The sequence below is a fragment of the Triturus cristatus genome, chromosome 5_1, assembly GCF_964204655.1.
Source record: "Triturus cristatus chromosome 5_1, aTriCri1.1, whole genome shotgun sequence".
In the NCBI taxonomy this organism is placed as follows: domain Eukaryota; kingdom Metazoa; phylum Chordata; class Amphibia; order Caudata; family Salamandridae; genus Triturus; species Triturus cristatus.
This window is the reverse complement of record NC_140587.1, coordinates 780,554,855-780,573,719: the sequence shown is the minus strand read 5'-3', so window position 1 is coordinate 780,573,719 and position 18,865 is coordinate 780,554,855. Positions and strand designations below refer to the sequence as shown.

General features: G+C 48.9%; 1 long non-coding RNA gene across 2 annotated transcripts in view; it reads right to left on the bottom strand.

Annotated features, from left to right (window-relative positions):
• Window positions 1–6,289: 6,289 nt before the first annotated feature.
• Window positions 6,290–18,865, bottom strand: part of LOC146831469 (uncharacterized) — a 49,914-nt gene continuing 37,338 nt past the window's right edge. For both annotated transcript variants that reach the window (XR_014961580.1, XR_014961579.1), the window contains exon 2: window positions 6,290–6,681. This is a non-coding gene — a long non-coding RNA (uncharacterized LOC146831469). The remainder of the gene's footprint in view (window positions 6,682–18,865) is intronic.

Here is an 18,865-nt window from a genome sequence, read left to right as displayed (position 1 = left end):
TTGCACTGATGCATTTTGTTCTGAATAAAAACAGTTAAAAAAAAAAACTGACTCTTCCCTTAATAAAAAGGCGTCCAATGTCCCCACCACGCCCTGACCAATACGCTTACTCATGATCTCCTCCCCCAATTTATTAACAACATAAACCAATATTAAGTGTTCTACAACGATCTCTATAGTGGTCAAGCTCAAAATGGGATCATAAGAAAAAGGTAACAATCAGAATCCAGATCTAATACCTTAACGGATCAGTCTTAATCAGGTTCTGCAAGTTTACTTGGGTCTCTGCCGATCTTGCCAATGTTAATACCCTGGCCCAGCCCGGCCTCTGATGGGCTCGGATGGGCCCGCCCTCGGCCCGGGCGTGGCCCGGGCACACCCGCACGCGTCCCGCGCTGCGGGAGGCGGAAGCTGCCTTTATGCGCCGGTTGGCACGCGATTCTGACGCGGCTCCCGCCGCAACACCCCCTGGTCTTTGCAGTACTCGTGGCGTGTGGCTGTTTCACGCGGGAGTCTACCAATGCGTCCCCCGCTGCGGAAGGAGGAAGCTGCATTTATGCGCCGGATGGCGTGCGGTTCTAACGTGGCTCCTGCTGCAACACCCCCTGGTCTTTGCAGTCCTCATGGCGTGTGGTTGTATCAGGCAAGAGTCTACCAATGCGTCCCACGCTGCAGGAGGCGGAAGCTGCCTTTATGCGCCGGATGGCACGCGATTCTAACGTGGCTCCTGCCGCAACACCCCCTGGTCTTTGCAGTCCTCGTGGCGTGTGGCTGTTTCAGGCGAGAGTCTACCAATGCGTCCCCCGCTGCGGGAGGAGGAAGCTGCCTTTATGCGCCGGATGGTGCGCGATTCTAAGGCGGCTCCTGCTGCAACACCCCCTGGTCTTTGCAGTCCTCGTGGCGTGTGGCTGTATCAGGCGAGAGTCTACCAATGCGTCCCACGCTGCAGAAGGCGGAAGCTGCCTTTATGCGCCGGGTGGCGCGCGATTCTAACGCGGCTCCTGCCGCAACACCCCCTGGTCTTTGCAGCCCTCATTGTGAGAAAGTGCCGTCTTTCTTGCATGGTATGCCCCCACTTTTTGCTGAATTGCTGAATGTACTTTGACTGAGTGTGCCCAGGACTCCTGCCAATCAGGTGCCCAGGGCCTATGTTCCTTCCCTAAAACCCAAATTGGCAAACCCTGGCCACATGTCAGCCCCTGGTAAATGGTAACCTAGGTACCCAGGGCCTTGTGACCAGGGAAGGCCTCTAGGGGCTGCAGCACTTATTGTGCCACCCTTAGAGGCCCTGTACCCTAACACAAACACACTGCCCTTGCAGGCTGAGTGTCTGGGTATAAGACAAAGCACATGCCTGTGTGCCATGCCCACAACCTACACTGCCCTGGCATACATCAGCCACCCCTCTAGCTGGGTTCCCTATGCCAGTGGTGTGGGCACAGGAGCATGAGCCCTGTGCCCCTACAGTACCCAGGTCCATTTCTGGGCACTGTAAGTGCAGTGCTGCGATTTAAGAGTATATGGTGCTGAGAGCTCGTCAAACACGAACTCCACAGCACCATAATGGCAACACTGAAGACTGAGAAGTTTGGTGTCAAACTTCTCCGCACATTAAACCCGCACTGATGCCAGTGTGGGATTTAATGTACAAAGCACTACAGAGGGCATCTTAGAGATGCCCCCTGAAACCTAACCTACAATCCACGTCTTGTCTGAGAGGCTGCCACACAGCAGACATGTTGCTGGACCCCTGGGTGGAGAGCCCCTGCTCTCCTGGGCCTGCAACAATGCACATCCTGGGCGAGGTGCTAGGTCTCCTCCCCCAGGATGGGCAGGGGGAAGATTCAAAGGCATGCCGCCTTTCTGAGCTACTCCAGGCCACTTGCTGTACCCAGCAACTGGCCCCCACCGGTTCTGACCCCCACTCTGGCGGGAAGACTAGCCGGAAACCCCAAGTAAGGACAGGGGATGTGCCAGCCTCTGCCAACCCCACCCCTCAGGTGGGGGAGGCGCGGTGAAGCACATCTCCGGCTCTCTCCATCTTCGAGATGGGAAGCCCTGCCCAATCAGGACTAGGCTACTGCCCCCTCCCACAGGAGAGTGGCAGGATAGGGGGTGTACCCTGCCCTTTACCTACCTGTAATGCCCCTAAATCTAGTATATAGGGGAACCCTGAACCTTTCTTCCTTAGATTCCAGATTCCGAAAAAGCAAAGTAGAACAAGAAGAAAGAAGACCTGCCGTGCAGCTGCTAAGAAGAGGAAGACACCAACTGCTTTGGCCCCAGCCCTACCGGCCTGTCGACCCTCGAACCTGCTCCTGCTAAATCCCGGCACCTCCTGTGGCCAGCAACCTCACAAACCTCGGAGGACCTGGCTACCATGTGACTCTGAGCATCTGGGACTCCCATGAGCAGTGTCTCTGCTCAAAGCAAGTTTCTAACCCCTGGCATCAGCCTAGAACCGCGAAAGCTGCACACTCTGCACCCGCCAAGCCTGGCCTTTGCCGGAATGGACAAAGACCCCGAGGACGTCCCCCCGGCGACTGTGACCCCGAATCCGGCACCCAAGGACCCACCTCGACGCTCCTGGCGACGCCTGCAGCCTCAGAACCAGGGACCCCCACAACCGTGATCAACAGAGGGTAAGATTTCCCGACATCAAAAGGCACCCCTGCACCCGGCGGCCCGCTATGCCCAACTCCTGGGTACCTACCTATCCTCCAACTACCCAACTTACCTCTCGAAGTGGTGGTAGCACCCGAAGAATCTTCGTCCCTGAGCTTGCAGCCTTTGTTCGTCCTTGAGCTTTCCCATTAAAATCCATTGAGCGCCCGAAGGCTCAAAAGCACCCTGCACCCAGCCGCCCGAGTGGCCCTGGCAGTGCAACTTCTACTCCTACCTACTTCCCCATTTGCCCTGAGCAAGTGACCAGGAGCCCAGCTCCCACAGCCGCGTGGCCTGCTAGTCAGCAGCAACTAACCAAGGCCCCCTTGCCTCCCGTAGGATAACATTGGGCCAAACTCACTCTGCACCCGGCCACCCCAGTGCTGCTGAGGGTGTAACAACTGTACCAACCTGACACTGGGAGACCCCTAAGTCTGTGCCCAGAACCTTAACTCTGCCAGTCGAGTACTTACCCAAAAGCCGATAACTCACTTTTCTTCCATAGGGTAACATTGACTGGTTTCTTCTGAAATTTCTTCTAAGTGTGGAGTTTCTAAAACTTAAACTATTCACCTAAACACTGACCCTGAGAAGTACTCACAACCGTACTTACCATTAACCCAATTTTCTTCCATAGGAAATCATTGACTGTTTTTTTGTGACATTTCTTCTAAGTGTCGATTTTTGCAAACGACAAATATTCTTTAAAAATCGTACCAACTGTGAAAACGTAATTACTTACCTGTTTTAGATAGAGGTCCCAGTACTGAGTCAAGGAGCCCAGCACTGGATTAGAAAGGTAACGAGAACATACTTTACCCGTAACTAGAATTTTCTTCCATAGGGAACCATTGACTGTTTTTCTATTAAATTTCTTCTAAGTGTCGATTTTGCAAACTTATAAATATTCCTTAAAAATCGCCTGTATAACTTAAACGCAGTTTCTCAACTGCTTACTGGTGGTACCCTAGTGCTGGATCCAGGATCCAACACTATGACCTAGAAAAAGTAACCATAACCCCACTTACCTGCTAAGTGAATTTCCTTCCATAGGATAACATTGGAAATTTGATCAGAAAAAGTTTTTCAAGTGTCAACTTTTAAAATAGCAAAATATTGTTTAAAAATCACAACAGTAACTTAACCGAATTTACTCACTTGTTTCCAAGAACTGTCCCAGGACTGAATCTAGGATCCAGTCCTGGAAGTAGAAAAGTAATCCTGAAAGTAATTATTTGCATATAACTTAAAGTTCCCATTGAGCTCAGTGTATTATTGTGTTTGAAATTGTGTTGCCTATTGCAACAACCTGTAATTATTACCTACAAAAGTCAATTGCATATTGCAAAAGTATTTAACTAAAGCATCTCATTCTGAGAAAGTATATTTTGATACCTATTGTTGGTTCTAAAATAAAAACAACCATATATTTTTTATATAAACCATTGGCCTAGAGTTCAGTTCTTAAGTGTGTGAGACCATTTGCTGACTGAGTGTGTACAACAAATGCTTTAAACTGTCCTCTGATACTGCCTTACTTCTCGACCAAGCTACCACTTTGGAGAGGAAGGTTATATCTAACTTTAACCTCTGCCAAACCTCTGGGGACTGTGGACTCTGTACACACTGTACCTATTTGGGAACAGTATATACAGAGCCACTTTCTCACACCCTTGGCATGTGGCTGTATCAGGCGAGAGTCTACCAATGCGTCCTGCGGGAGGCGGAAGCTGCCTTTATGCGCCGAATGGCATGCTATTCTAATGCGGCTCCTGCCGCAACACCCCCTGGTCTTTACAGTCCTCGTGGCATTTGGCTGTATCAGGCGAGAGTCTACCAATGCGTCCCGCGCTGCGGGAGGCGGAAGCTGCCGTTATGCGCCGGGTGGCGCGAGATTCTAACTCGGCTCCTGCCGCAACACCCCCTGGTCTTTACAGTCCTCGTGGTGTGTGGCTGTATCAGGCGAGAGTCTACCAATGCGTGCCGCGCTGCGGGAGGCAGAAGCTGCCTTTATGCGCCGGGAGGCACACGATACTAACGCGACTCCTGCAGCAACACCCCCTGGTGTTTGCAGTCCTCGTGGCGTGTTCCTGTATGAGGCGAGAGTCTACCAATGCGTCCCCTAAGCAGGGGTGGAACTTGACATCAATATTACAATATGCAGTTGACAAAATCATATGGAACCGAATTAGTATCAGCCTGTTGTATCAATTAAGTGCCCTTCACATGTACAGCAAAAACCACAAGACGGCAGTAAAAGAAACACACACAAATGTTTTTGTATGTGTCAAAAAGATTTTGGCTATGAATAGTCAAGCATTTGTGATATTACCAGCCTACAGATACCTTGGTCTGGTACAACGAAAATGGCAGACGTTATCATCTACGAGCATTGCTAAACCTGAAAGCTGTTCTTAAATATGTGTTGCAGACATTATTTATTCTCCTCGCTGGCCCACCAGCAAAGCCAATACTACATGCAGCAAGGGCCATATGTCTGTGAACTTTGCCCTATGCTGAAGAGGCATATATAGGGAAACTCTCAAAGGGGTTGGGCACTGAACCATGTAGCTTGTTCTGATTAATCAGGTTACCTAACTCCCCCTCATAAGAACAGTCTAGTCAAGTCTAACCAAGTACACCTGTGCATGAAGCTTGTTTTGTCCTGATTTGGCACCAAAGCAGAAATTCAGGGAGCCACATTAAAATCTCGACTTTTGTTGGGATTTGGTTGGCTCAAGAGCTTCACCCATATTCCCATGGTTACATTAATACTTGCATACTAATACATTGGATATGCATATGGTATGGAAAATTGGATTGGCACAGGATACATTTAAAAGGATATTGACAAAATATTTAAATGCCAAATCATACTGAGTAGAACTAACTAGTTGCTGATAAAAAAAAATGCTGAGCTAGGGCTGACCACCTACTCCTGCAGTATATTTTAGATATATCTATTAGACCTGCTTCTCATCTTTTGTTTTTAGAATTAAGGTGTTAGGCTTTTCTCATAGGAGGAACAGTGACAAGAGTGCATAAACCCAAACTTTGCAGGCTGCTGTAAATTCTACAATAACATCAGAGAGTTTCCTATGCATGTAATTTCTTGTTTCCTCAAGCTTCAAAACAAATTAAGAATGAAGAGGGTGTTTAAAATTTCCCTTCACTGGACGAGACTAACAAACTGTGCTTCTGGAGTAAATCCTTGATTAGGTGGCAAAACCCTCAACTCACAAGTGGTTTGTGAAATGTACTGATGCCATATTGACCAGGATTGAGTTGTAGACTATTGCTTTTTAATATGGACTGGAGATTGCCCCTGACTAACGATTCATTTTCACTTCTTTAGTGAGGCTAGGTACTGCCAAATGTTTAAATTATAACTGTGAATATTTATTGTTTAGAACACATATATTTATTGCTCACAATGTGTGTATATAAATATATATATGTTTTTGTTCAAACAAATGCCCTGGAGCTTCGGGAGGGCACTCAGCAGCAATCCAGCTATCATTCTTGACCCTCCTCTGCAAAACAAAAAAGAAAATTTGTAGCCTGACGCGTTTCGATGCAGAAAGCATCTTCCTCATAGGCTTGCAAAAATTACCACAGGAAAGGCTCTCTTTTATGTTTATTTACGCATGTCTCATCATTTGTTTTCCTTAATAGGCTTTGCATAGTGCAGTTTAGTGGCATGCTGGGACAAGTAGTTCCATCACGAGCAAAAGTCTCCCCTAAGTGGGCTCCTGTTGGTAATTAATATTAAAATGCATGTCTTTTCCTTGGTAGGACTTTGAATGCTGGGAAAAGTTTCTTTGTTTTTCGGATCACTGTGCTGCATAGTCAAGGAATGGTTTCCCATCACAGCCTCTCTGTTGCCTTTACTTGAGATGGTGCACCTCCCCACGACCGGACCGCCGTGTGGCTAATTTTGTTCAAACACATGGCCTGGAGCTTCGGGAGGGCACTCAGCAGCAATCGAGCCATCCGGCTTTCATTCTTGACTCTCCTCTGCAAAACAAAAATGAAAATTGAATGAGTTTCAACCATTCAATCTATCTGGTGACCTTTTTTGTATTTTATTATTGGGCATAACAGTGCTGCCTCTGTGCCTAGTTGAGCAAATCCCTCCTTCTCAGGCTTGCAGGTCTTACCTTTATTCCTGTGTCTTTTTACGGAAACTAGTAAAGTCAAGTTTAGAAAGATAGTGAAACAACGCTAAAGCCAGTCTGCACAATTTCTGTACCTTTCTTCTTGGTGGTTCCTTCAGGACCCCATGTATGTATGTATATATGTACTGATATTTATATAGCACGAACCTGAGCTAAGAAACAACGGAGCGCAGTACATTGTGTGAGGGGTTGGAAGATGATCTATATGATTGCAGGATATTACCATCTTTTGTGTGATGTATCACAGACTTTTGACCTACCTGCTTTGCTGCTTTTAGAGCTCTGTGCATTCCACCCCTGAGACCCAATAGAAACGTGTCTGTGCTCCCCCTATAAACATGGTTAAATTGGCTTACTTCTAAGGTGTAGAAAGCGTACCAAAGGCCTGGAAGTTAAAAGCCACGTGTGGACTGCAGCAGTATTGTACCTTCCACTGCTATATGCAGGCAGCAACTTATTGTCTTTACAGAATCTCGGCTAGGAAAGTCCTTGCTGGCATTTTTCTGCTCCTCACTTACATTGACAGTGTCCCATTCGCAACTAAAGAAAGCAATGAGAATGTTGCAGCAAAAAAAGTGTTTTCCCCTGAGCTCTCACTCGAATGAGACGCTAGGCACAGAGGACATGCTACAGTCACACATCAAACATTTAAAAACAACATGAACGTAGCATAATTGCCAAGTTTTCGGTATGTACATGTTTGACAATTCTATGTTGGCAGTGTTCATAAGTGTGGCATTTATATACATCAAGTGTGACACTTTGAGTGACCCTATATATATATATATATATATATAGCAAGAAGTTGAACATAAAAGCTACTGACTTGCCGGGTGACTTTTATCTTTGAATTTTGGTTCTCATAGTTCTGTTTTCATAAGGAAAATACCAAATTCTCAAGTACCAAAATACAACAGAAAAACGGTTCCTGGATGGCAAAGTGCAGTCAGAGTTTATCTAGCCAATTAGCACCTGTTCTGGTGCAAGCCCACATACTTGAGACCCGGTGTTGAAGACACTGCCAGCTAATGAATGTAACATGAACCCCACCCTTCCTTCTCAATATACAGCACTTGTCATCTCTTGATGATTGGGGACCCAAGTACGTGCACACGCTCTGCTAACAAACCTGAGGAGGGACAAGTGCAGTGCCGCATATGCCTAATGAGGTGGGGGAGGGGGGAGGGTCCTGGGTACATATTCTGCTGCTAGCCTTGAAAACTCCAGATAGAACAGAGCAACAGCGGTTCGCAGGATAGAGAGGTGAACCACCTGCTATAGCAGGGCTGGCTTAAGGGCAGTGCGACTGGTGCAGCCGCTGACCTGTTGAGGGGGTGCCGACGTCAGGGGGGGTGCTGTGTTTAGCAATAATTTATGATTGGAGAGATGAGGGGCACTTATGCCCGGTGGTAGTGAGAGAACCCAAGGAGGCGGTCATGGGGTCTGGGGGCGCCAAAAATGATTGCCGCACCAGGCGCCACTAGTGCTAAAGCCGACCCCGCGCTATAGGTCCTCTGCTGTCAGCTCTTGTGTCTGACAGTGCTGGTATATGTTACACCTTAAAAGAGAGGGGTGATGGGGGTTGTGCCCTCACTGTGAGGCTTTGCTTGCATTACTGCCACTTCTCAAATCTCTAGCCGGGAACTGCTACCTGGCCTTGAATCAAACTGAGGTTTGGAAATGTATAGTTTGCAAGGAGAAAGATTTAAGTAAAAGGGAGAACGAGACAAAGGGGAGCGGAGGGGGAATGGGAAAAGAATATGGAAGAGGAAAAAAGCAAAGGTAGGGAAGATACGAAAAAGTGTTAGGGAGTGTGTAGACAGGTAACCAGATAGTGAAGGTGACAAACAAAGTGAGACAAATGGTGGCACCCAATAGAGTGAGACTGTAGTGGTGTAGAAAGGTTACCATGGGCCCTAATGTTAAGAAGGAGAAAGGATTCCTCCTCTTGCCTTTTGAATAATGAAAGACAAACAAAAGAGCAGTGTAATGGGTCCTTTGCACCTCTGGGATCTGGTGCCACTGCACCTGTTGCTTTAGTGCCTTATTAATTCTTGAGACATGCAGCTGTGGAGCGGGATGGTGAAACATAGGAAAAGGTACGGGGAGAAAAAAACACAAGGAGGAAGATAGAGAATGAGGAAGTAAGATCAAGAGAGAAACAACTTGGGAAAAAGATTTTTTCTAAGTAACACAGAGACAGCTGGAGAAATACAATAGTGAAATGGGTGAGGATGTGACAAGGAGGAAAGAAAGAAGAATAAGAAGAGAGCAAGCAATATGGACAGAAGGATGTGATAAAAAGAAGAGAGGTTTCAAGTCATGGATGGGAGGGGCAAAGCAGAAAAATGGTAATAGGAAAATAATGCTCAGTACACACTCTCAGTCTAGCATACCAGCGCTGACAACCATGACGGAACCTCCTACAACGTGTTTTCTTCACTTTTAATGTGCTGGAGTAGATCTTATTGATGTCCTCCTAGCCTAGCTTGCAGTTAGTGAGCAGTTGGACTGCTAAGGCCAGGAGCGCTCGGCTCTGACTGTCCACTGTGGAGCCCAATCGCCTCTCCTCACCCCAGGCGCGCAACACCCATTGGGCTCACCGGGCTTCAGCCCCCCCCCGTCAGCCGAGACAGCCTCGCGGGCTGGCGTCCGTCTAATTGCAGCCGCACCCGAGTACTTCACAGGTCTTTAAAAGACCCTTTACTCGTTAATGAGGCTTTTGTTGTGTTTTCACCCATTCTTACAGCCCCTCTGCCTGGAAGACTTAGCCCCCCACCCCCCCCGAAATCTTTATCAGCCCCCCCCCCGAAATTTGGCTCTAGTTGCCCGCCTGCCTCACCCCCATGCTATCCACTCACTCTGAGGCAGTGCAGTGCATGTGGGGCTGGCGCAACCCATCTCCTGGAAGAGCATAAACAAACCGCAGGCAATGAGGGCTTTGCCCTGCCTGAAAAGTGTTACTGACTGTATTGCACTGCACCTGAGAAATAATGCAAAGGAGGCAGAGCAGACATTGCAAACACAAGGAGATGATGGACAGAGTGCTGAAACTTTTCAGACACTCACCCCCAGTCACACATCTGGGTTGAATCCATCATCATTCTTTAGTTCACCTCGCCATCCCAGTTCAGACACAGCTATATGCAAATCAGTCTTGGGAACTGTCCAGCCCGAACTGCCAAGGCAGGTCTTCCCTGAGCTGGAAACAAGCATCCGGGGACTGGTTTCTTTTTGGGGTAACACCCCTCATCAGCCGGGCTAGCTTGAATCCAGTGGCAAAGTGAGCAAGGGACCCATGTCTGGGAATACCCTGCCAACTCAGGGTGGACAAAGCAAACAAAAGGAGATAATGAACGGAGCGCTAACATTTTTCAGACACTCACCCCCAGGCCCAGAACTAGGTTGAATCCATCATTGTTCTTTACCTCACTTCGCCACTCCAGTTCAGACCCAGCTATAAGCAAATCAGTCTTGTCTCTGTGCCTTATGGGAACAGTCCAGCCCGAACAGCCAAGCCAGGTCTATCTTGAACCAGAAACAATCACCACCAGAGCAAGCACACTGAGAATGAACAATTACCTAAACATAATTGCATCACGTGACAATCTTGGGTGCTTGCGGTGATGCAATACATTTGCTAAAATGAGTTAGAGTAACGCATGCACCGCACTTAGCAGGGCAGACAATGTACACTCTTCGGTTTCTGAATGGCCTTTGGGAGAGCCAATGGGCTCCCTTGGTTTGGCCTGGCTCACCTGGCCCACCCTCTAGAACAGGACCTGCTTGAATGCCACACACCCTACTCAGGGCTGTAAGCGCTGGGAGATTAGGCAGTAAGCTGTCTTTTGACTGCCATCTTTTTTTCCTCGTAACTTGTGATAGCGCAGTAATTCCTATCACGTTTCTCTAATTGAAACTTTTTTTTTCCTAGGTTCCCCCACTATACAGTATATAAATTCAGGATATAGCCCAGGAGTTCTGTTTTTGTATACTACCAGGGGGACCCTGTCCAGTGGCAGCTGGTGATTGCAAAAAGTGATGAGGTGGAAGTTCAGACACAGAATTTTACTATGCAAGTGAGCATAGCAAACACATCTGCTGCCCGATCTTCTCAGGGTGGATTTTTCTGGGATGATGGGTGAAGACAAATGTTAACTTTTACCCAGCTCAGTAGTTTTGATTTTATCAGCCTTGAGAGGATGAAAGGCTGAGTGAAGCGTCGCTATGTTCTTAACACCAACTGTCTGCACAATGGTGTCATGCCACCCACCCAGAGCATTCCTCACTTCCAATGCACTTTACCATACCCATCCTGTGTTGCACCATGGCACTAGCCCTTTATCTAGGATGCCCAGGTTTTGAAAAACAAAAACTGGGACATTTTGCAAAAATAGAAAAAGGACAACAATTATACATCAACCAAGGGGCACAGAATAATTAAATGACAGCACTCATAAACATCAAAACACAGATAACGAGGAACTAACAGAACAAATTAAATGCAACTTTTGAAACCAATATCTTGATTGTTGATTACATTTCTATCTGATAACAGCTACTAACTACTCCTGACATGAAACATATGAAAACATACCTTCTTCTATTTCCAATCGACCCAGTCTAAACACCAAGACGTGCTACATTTTCCAATTTCTGTCAGGATTGCTGGTGAAAAACGAGGACTGTCCCGGAAAATCTGGGACATCTGATCACCCTACATTTATCTCATGACACTTGTCAATGCCTACAGATAAATTTCTCTTCTAATTTTCTCCAATATGGTACCTCACCTGAACTGTTTGATAACTCACCGAATAGTGGATTCTTCTTTTTTTTTTTGAGAGAGATAGGGCCTGGCCCCGGAGCACCGTCTTAAAGGCCTCCCAAAGGGAGACGGCGGAAGACACCGACCCCACGTTATCATTAAAATAGTGTTCCAAAGACTTAACCAGGTCTGCATGGATCGTGGGGTTTCGTAGGTACCAGGGGTTGATCGGCGCCACCCTCCCCTCCGCCCCCAAGGCGATATCTAGGTGTAGCAAAAGAGGGGAGTGATCAGATATACCGCGTGCCAAGTGTCGCTCTTCCCCGATCATCCCAGCTTGGGCCGCAGGCACTAGCATATAGTCAAGCCTCGAAAGACTACCGTGGGCCCCAGAGTGGAAGGTATATTGCGCCTGTCCAGGGTGTTTCAACCGCCAGCAGTCTATCAGTCCCAGGGTATCCAGAAAGCCCCCCAGCCAGTTCTGGGCCCGAGGGAGGTCCCTAGGGGGGTGTCGATCTTCAACTCCGGAAACCACTGCGTTAAAATCCCCCCCCCAAGACCAAAACCCCCCCCGGAAGCCCAAGTAGCAGGCGCCCCAAATCAGCAAAGGTGGCCGTCTGCAGGCCCGGCGGCACGTAGACCGCGACCAGCGAAATCAATCTACCCTCCCACCTCCCCACCAGCGCAGTGTAGCGCCCTCTGTCGTCGTGGAGCACCTCATCCACCACCAGCGGGAGAGAGGTCCTGACTAAGATGCCCACTCCCCTCAAGCCAGAGGTGAAACCAGAATGGGCCAGGAGGCGATATCCTCGTCTGTTCATGGCATGAAAAGAGTTCCCTATGAGTTGCGTTTCCTGCAAGAACACAATGTCAGGCGAAATACGTTTCAAGAACTGCAGGACTACCCCCCGCTTTATCCTGTCCCCCAGCCCATTCACATTCCAGGAAAGAAGTCTCAGTCCCCTACCCCCCATCCCTCCCAGCACAAAATATCCCCCTCCCGGGGAGCACAATCATAATAGCACAGCAAAAAATATTACCCCGCCTTGTGAAACAAACAAACAAACCCCAACCCCCCCCCATCAACCCCAACAAAACTCCCCCCTCCCTGCACCCCTGCGTGAGCCCGAACAGCCCCCCCAACATGCAGTGTGCCTGTCGCCCCAATATGAAGAAAGGACAAGAAAAAACCCCAGAAGGAGGAAAGGGCCCCAGCAAGCCCCCCGCAACCTCCAAATACCACGGGGCAAATCGTTACAAATTGGAGTCCAGTGCAGCCACAGGTGCAAAACGTTACCAATACAGTCCATCACCAGGATCACAGTTCCATTCCTACTCCGTCAAACCCTCTCCGCTCTCCGCCATCCGACCCTCCCGATCCCGACTCTTGGGCAGGGCATCCAGCCACTCTCCCACCGCCTCCGGCCGGTCGAAGAAGTGGGAGCGACCATCCAACTCGACCCGCAGCCTAGCCGGGAACAGCATCGCATACTTGAACTCCATGTCTTTCAAGCGCCGTTTGATGGCCGAGAATCCCATCCGTTGCTTTTGAACCGCTTGTGTAAAGTCTGGGTAAAAGCTAACATTAGAGTTCTCAAATCGTAATGGCCCAGCCACCCTCGACGCCTGCAGGATAGCGTCTCTATCCCGAAAATTTAAAAGTCGGGCAATGATAGGCCGCGGGGGGGCACCCACCTTGGGCGCACCCCCCGGGATCCTGTGGGCCCGTTCCACAGCGAAGAACTTGCTCAGCCCTTTGGGTGCTAGATGAGTCACCACTAGATCCTCCACAAAAAGATCCACAGCAGACTCCTCCGACCGTTCGGGCACGCCGATAATGCGGACGTTGTTCCGTCTGGCCCTGCCTTCGGAGTCCTCAAGGCGACGCTCGGTCAGGTCACTGGCGAGCTGCAACCTCCGCACCGTCGTCTGCAAGGCGGCCACATCTACCGTTAGGCTCGACGCTGCTTGGGTTAATGAGTCGACCCGGTCATTGGTTTTCGACAGGTCCGCTCTGACCAAGGTGACATCAATCAGCACCGAGTCCAATTTGTTAGCCAGAGTATCCAATTGCTGGTTCACAGTCACCTTCATCTCCTCAATGGCCCCCATGACATCCAACAGGGTCAATTCGGATGATGCGCCCGAGGCCTCCTTGGGCGGCTCAGGCGATTTACGCGATCCACTAGGGGATCCCTTTAGCTGTGCATAGCGGTCCATATTGTTGGCCTGGGAATAAGCTCCCCTCCGGGTAGATTTGGGTTTCAGTTTGTCGCCGTCCACTCTCGTCGTCATCGTCAGCGATCAGCAAGGTCAGCACCCTCCAGCACCCGGAGGAAGGCCAGGAGATCCGGGCCGCCAACTGAAAGAGGCCTGTTTACAGTTCAAGACTAGGCCTTGCACTCCGTACTCCGTGCAGCTCTCCCAATGTCCCACGCATCAGTCTCGGTAGCTCAACTCGAAACCGAAAGTGAAAGCACGGGGTCCGGGGCAGGCCCAGCCTGGCATGCCGCTGTTGTTCAATTCGCAGCCGGGCACCTCACCAACCCGAGTTCGGAACCAAGGCCGGAGAAGGCCGCAAACTTCAGATCGCCAAAAAACACGTTCCCGGAGTCCAATTTCGATTTGGAAAACGAGTGGCACCTTAGCGCAAGATCATAAACAAAAGCCCATCGAAAAAATCAGGATTATGACAGGATAGACGTGGGAGGTTGCGGAGGCCCCCGGGAGCCACAAGCCTACGCAGCCATCTTGGTTGCGCGCTAGGCTCCTCCTCGAATAGTGGATTCTTGATCTCCACATCGATAGTCAAAGGTCTATGTATTACTGCTACCCACCAATACTGAAGAAGCTCTAAACACAATCAGTAGGGACAGAGAGTAGGCCAGATACCAAAATACCTGCCACTGCCATTAGCGAGAAAAAAAATCCAATACTGCTAAAAAAAAAAGTGGTTTATTTAACACAATGGACCAGATCACTCCTGGGTCTGATGGAGAGGATTCGCCTAAAGGCCAGGGGCCATCGTTTGTGCACTCCCTATCAATATAACTTCCACCACAGAAAAAAATGGATCCCTATGTTTACTAGCCCAGCCTCTTAAGGGGGCCTTTACACATCTTATGATAAAGGGGTTTCTTCACCGAGGAAAAACTCTAGCTACTCTGTTCATCTGATATTATGGACCCACACAATTGTGCGAGAAAATTTACAGGATGGCCTCACACACCATCCAGGTGTCAGGGTTCATCATCAGCCATTTCAAGTTCGCCAAAGAATCCTCTAATAGCAAATAAGCCCATACTAGGGATGTAGTTCAAGCATTAGCAGGAAACCGAGGAGAAAAAGAAAAGGGAAAGGGATCCAATATAAAAATCCCTACCGCCTACCAGTTAAATTTTAGAACCTTTATTCCTTGGTGGAGGAGGGATGGTTAAAAAGCAGATGGTCAATAATATCCCTGTTATGGTGCTAATTGTCCGATTATAAACAATCAGGTCTGTTTAGTCAATCAGGTCGACATGTTTCAGCCCCAAAATGGGATTTCTTCAGGACCAAATTGAACCCTATATGTCCCTATAGTGCTTCCCTATTACATGCATGCTAATTTACATGCATACATAACCCACTTGGCCCTTAGTCCACTCCGGGTCCTACTGTGCCCATAGGAAACTATTTCGTCAATGATCTTCGCCGGATCACCTACAGTGTATTCATATCCTCGGGAGGAGGTAGGGATTTTTAGTATTGGACCCCTTTCCCTTTTATTTTTCTCCTCAGTTTCCTGCTAATGCTACATTTTCTCGCACAATTGTATGGGTCCATAATATCGGATGAACAGAGTTTTTCCTCGGTGAAGGAACACTTGTATCATAAGGTGTGTAAAGGCCCCGGTAAGAGGCTGGGCTAGCAAACATGGGGACCCGTTCGTTTAAAAAAAAAAAAAAAAGTGCCCCACATTTGCAAATCGGAGCAGTTTTGGACCGTTAAAGACATGCTGTACAGGTGTTTTGTAAGGTGTAGGTAACTACATGCATTTGTGCTAGCTGCAGCAACACAAAAAGTTGATGGACGGAGTGTTGAACATTGACCTTTTGCTCACCCCACAACCCCAGTTTGGACCCAGCCATATGCAAATTAGTCTTGACCCTGCTGCCCTTGGGATCAGTCCAGCCCGAACTGCCAGGCCTGGTCCTCCCAGGACCGGAAAACAAGCATTCTGGGACCAGTTTTGGGGTATCAACCCATCAGCCAGGCTAGCTTGAATCCAGTGGCATAGCGAGCATGGGACCCACTACGAGCAAAAAACGATGGATTTAGGTTTAGATCTCGGCACTGTGGGTGAGTGTTTGACATTGTTCAGCATTCCATCCATCAATTGTTCTTTTTGCATTTGTGCTTGTTGCAGGTAATGTCTGTGGGAATAGCAGATACATCAAGAGCAACAGACATTGGCAAAGCCAATCTGTTGGTTTTGCCAGTGTTTTAGCCATAATGTACAGCATCACAGATGCTGTGCAGCATGGCTGAAAAAACAAGAAGATGCACTGACATAGCCGCTGAGTCATTTTGTAGGCACATGCATACTTTCAACATGCATGCACGCACATGTCTACGAAAAGACCGTGGCTTATTATTCTTTTTTTTTATTAATCCAAGATGGATCGTAAAATAAAACAAATTAACCCGAAAGTACTGTTTTAAAACATAGCACAAAGGTGTTTTTAAAAAAAAATATAAAAACGATGAGCGGGTTGAGGGAATGGGGGTGAAGCAACATGGCAGATGTGGGAAGTAGCAACAGACGAGGCAGTTGAGAAGCATCACAAAGAAAGAACACAGGGGCATAGGGAGAAACACTAGGGTGAAAGAGAGCAACAAAAAGTGTGGAGGAAGCACACAGGAGAGAAAGAAAGCAACACGAGTACGGGTGGGGGGAGAGAAACACATGGGTGAAAGAGAGCAACATGGGGAGGGAGAAATGCACGAGTGAGACAGTAGGAAAACACTGGCACTCCCAAGGAGTGTTCAAACTAAATGAAAGAGTAGCTCTCTAAAATAGAGTAAAGGAAGCACTGAACCCAGACAATCAGAGATGCCAAGAGGCACCAGGCCCGTCGGACATTGCAGCGCCGGTCCGACGAGGAGCGCCCAATGATGAAGCATGACACCCTAACAGGTGTGTGAGGGCAACATGATCTGAAATTTAGATTTACCCCCCTTTGACCAACTAACAGCAGACTGATAGTGATCCTAACTATCTTGGCTTTTAAGAGGAACTGTTCCTTTCTGTCTTTTCCTATGAGGAAGGGGACCCACGGGAGGCGCGTGCAGTGGAAATAGCTGCTATCGGGATCTCTATTAAAGCCTATGGAGAATGTCGCGGTTTGATTTAAACAGATTAAAGTCACTTCTAGCAGGAGTTCAAAGTTAAAAACTTAGAGTTAAGCTTTTGAGGAGCCCACTACCACGAGAGTACTGAGGTACCACTGTTACCTGCCCCAGGGAAGCCGGGTGCATAGGTCGTTTTCGATGTCTGGTCGCGGGCTGATTTTCAATGGGAAAATGTACAAAACTTCTGCTAGCCAAAAGCGTCGATGATGCCATGAAGATTGAAGTTGTAGATCTTGTAGAGAAGAACCTGAAAGCAGAGGGGACAGAGTCTGGGTCAAGGCACAGTGACCAGGGAGCTCAAAGGAAAGAGCCCTTCAATGTCGGGTGCTTCAAGTGGAAAGAGGTGTAGCTTGGATCTGCAGCCACGGGCTCCGGGAGGCTTCAAGGAAGGCCAGCTTCGGGAGGGCGACTGTCCCACGTCGGATGAGGGTCGCTGCGGTGTTAGTGTCCGGATTGGATCCACTAAGCCTTGGCAACCGCAACCCACTCAAGATGAACAAATCAGCTACTGGTGCAGATCCACGAGGTCTGTGAGAGGTCTGACTGTAGAGCAGGCCTGGAGCAGGCAGGGGAACTCTTGGAAGTCAAGATTGTCCTCCGCTCTGGCCCACAAGTCGAGAGACAAGGGACCGCGGAAGGCAGCAAAATGGAGTGCGTAAAAGGGAGCCCACGGGCCACCGGAGGGGGCTAGGGCGCTGATCTTTGGCACAATTGCTGCTTGGTGGTTGGCTCAAAAATGGGCCAAAGCACAACTTCGCCACTGGTCAGGGTCGTGTGCTATGCAAGAGGTGGCCGGTGTCCTGGGGTATTGGGAATCTCGGTACCCACGCGGTCCACGGTGCTCAGACTTGCTGTGCACGCTCACTGGCCTCTGGGATGCTTAGGAAACCCACCTCGAGGTTGCTGGAAGTCGACGAAGTCCGTAGAAGCAGCGAAGTTCCAAACGGGTCACTTGCAGTGTTTCAGGTGCCTGCCAAGCAGGGGGGTAACTCCTTTACCCCAAGGGAGATTTCTTCAGTCAGCTGGGCAGCAGCTCGTCGAAGGTCAAGTCTGTGAAGTCCAAGATTAATCTGAGGCCACGTTATTCACCTTTATCCCCAAGATTAGGGGAGTGTCCAGAGTAGTGTCCACCAATGAGAGGTGAGGCGGGAAAGGGTGGCTACACCCTCTCCCCTTTGTGTGTTTCCCGCCTGGGCGATGGGCAGGATGCCCCTGAACCAGTTCCAGGCGGTGTATGCAGAATGTAGGCGCTGTAGCTGCCTACGTGCAACTCTGAAAGGCAACATATGGTGCACCCACCCAGTTCTAATCCACATATCCTGTCTGGGGAGATGCTAGCACCTCCCTGCCACAGGAGCCCTATTGTCCAGCTGGCGAGGCTGGGATTTTCCCCAGCAACAGCCAGCCAGAGTCGTGTGGGTGGCGGGTAGTAGCCATTTTGTACTACGTGTGCACTTTTAAATTGGTGTCTAAATTCTGCCGCTTTTCCCATATCGCCCCTCTAGCAGGGGGGAATCGTGCCCTCATGCCCATGGCTGGACTGGGGGTAGGATTCCTACATGTTTGACACCAAACACGATATGGTTCTGTGTAGCCATTCTCAAGTTATCACGCTATCGCGATAGACTTATAATGCGGTTAAGAGTATATGGTATGGCTACACTACAAACAACCCAGCAATGATTTTAAGAAGGTTGCAGAGAGGCCCTACTCAGGTAGGGGTCCCCCCTCACACATACCTCAGCATCCTGCCTTGTAGGATTAGCAAGACCTGCTATAAGGGTGACCTATGAGAGTATAGGTGTTGTAATGGGGTGGGATATAGGGTACCTATATCCCTGTAAGGGGTGCTAGCACCACC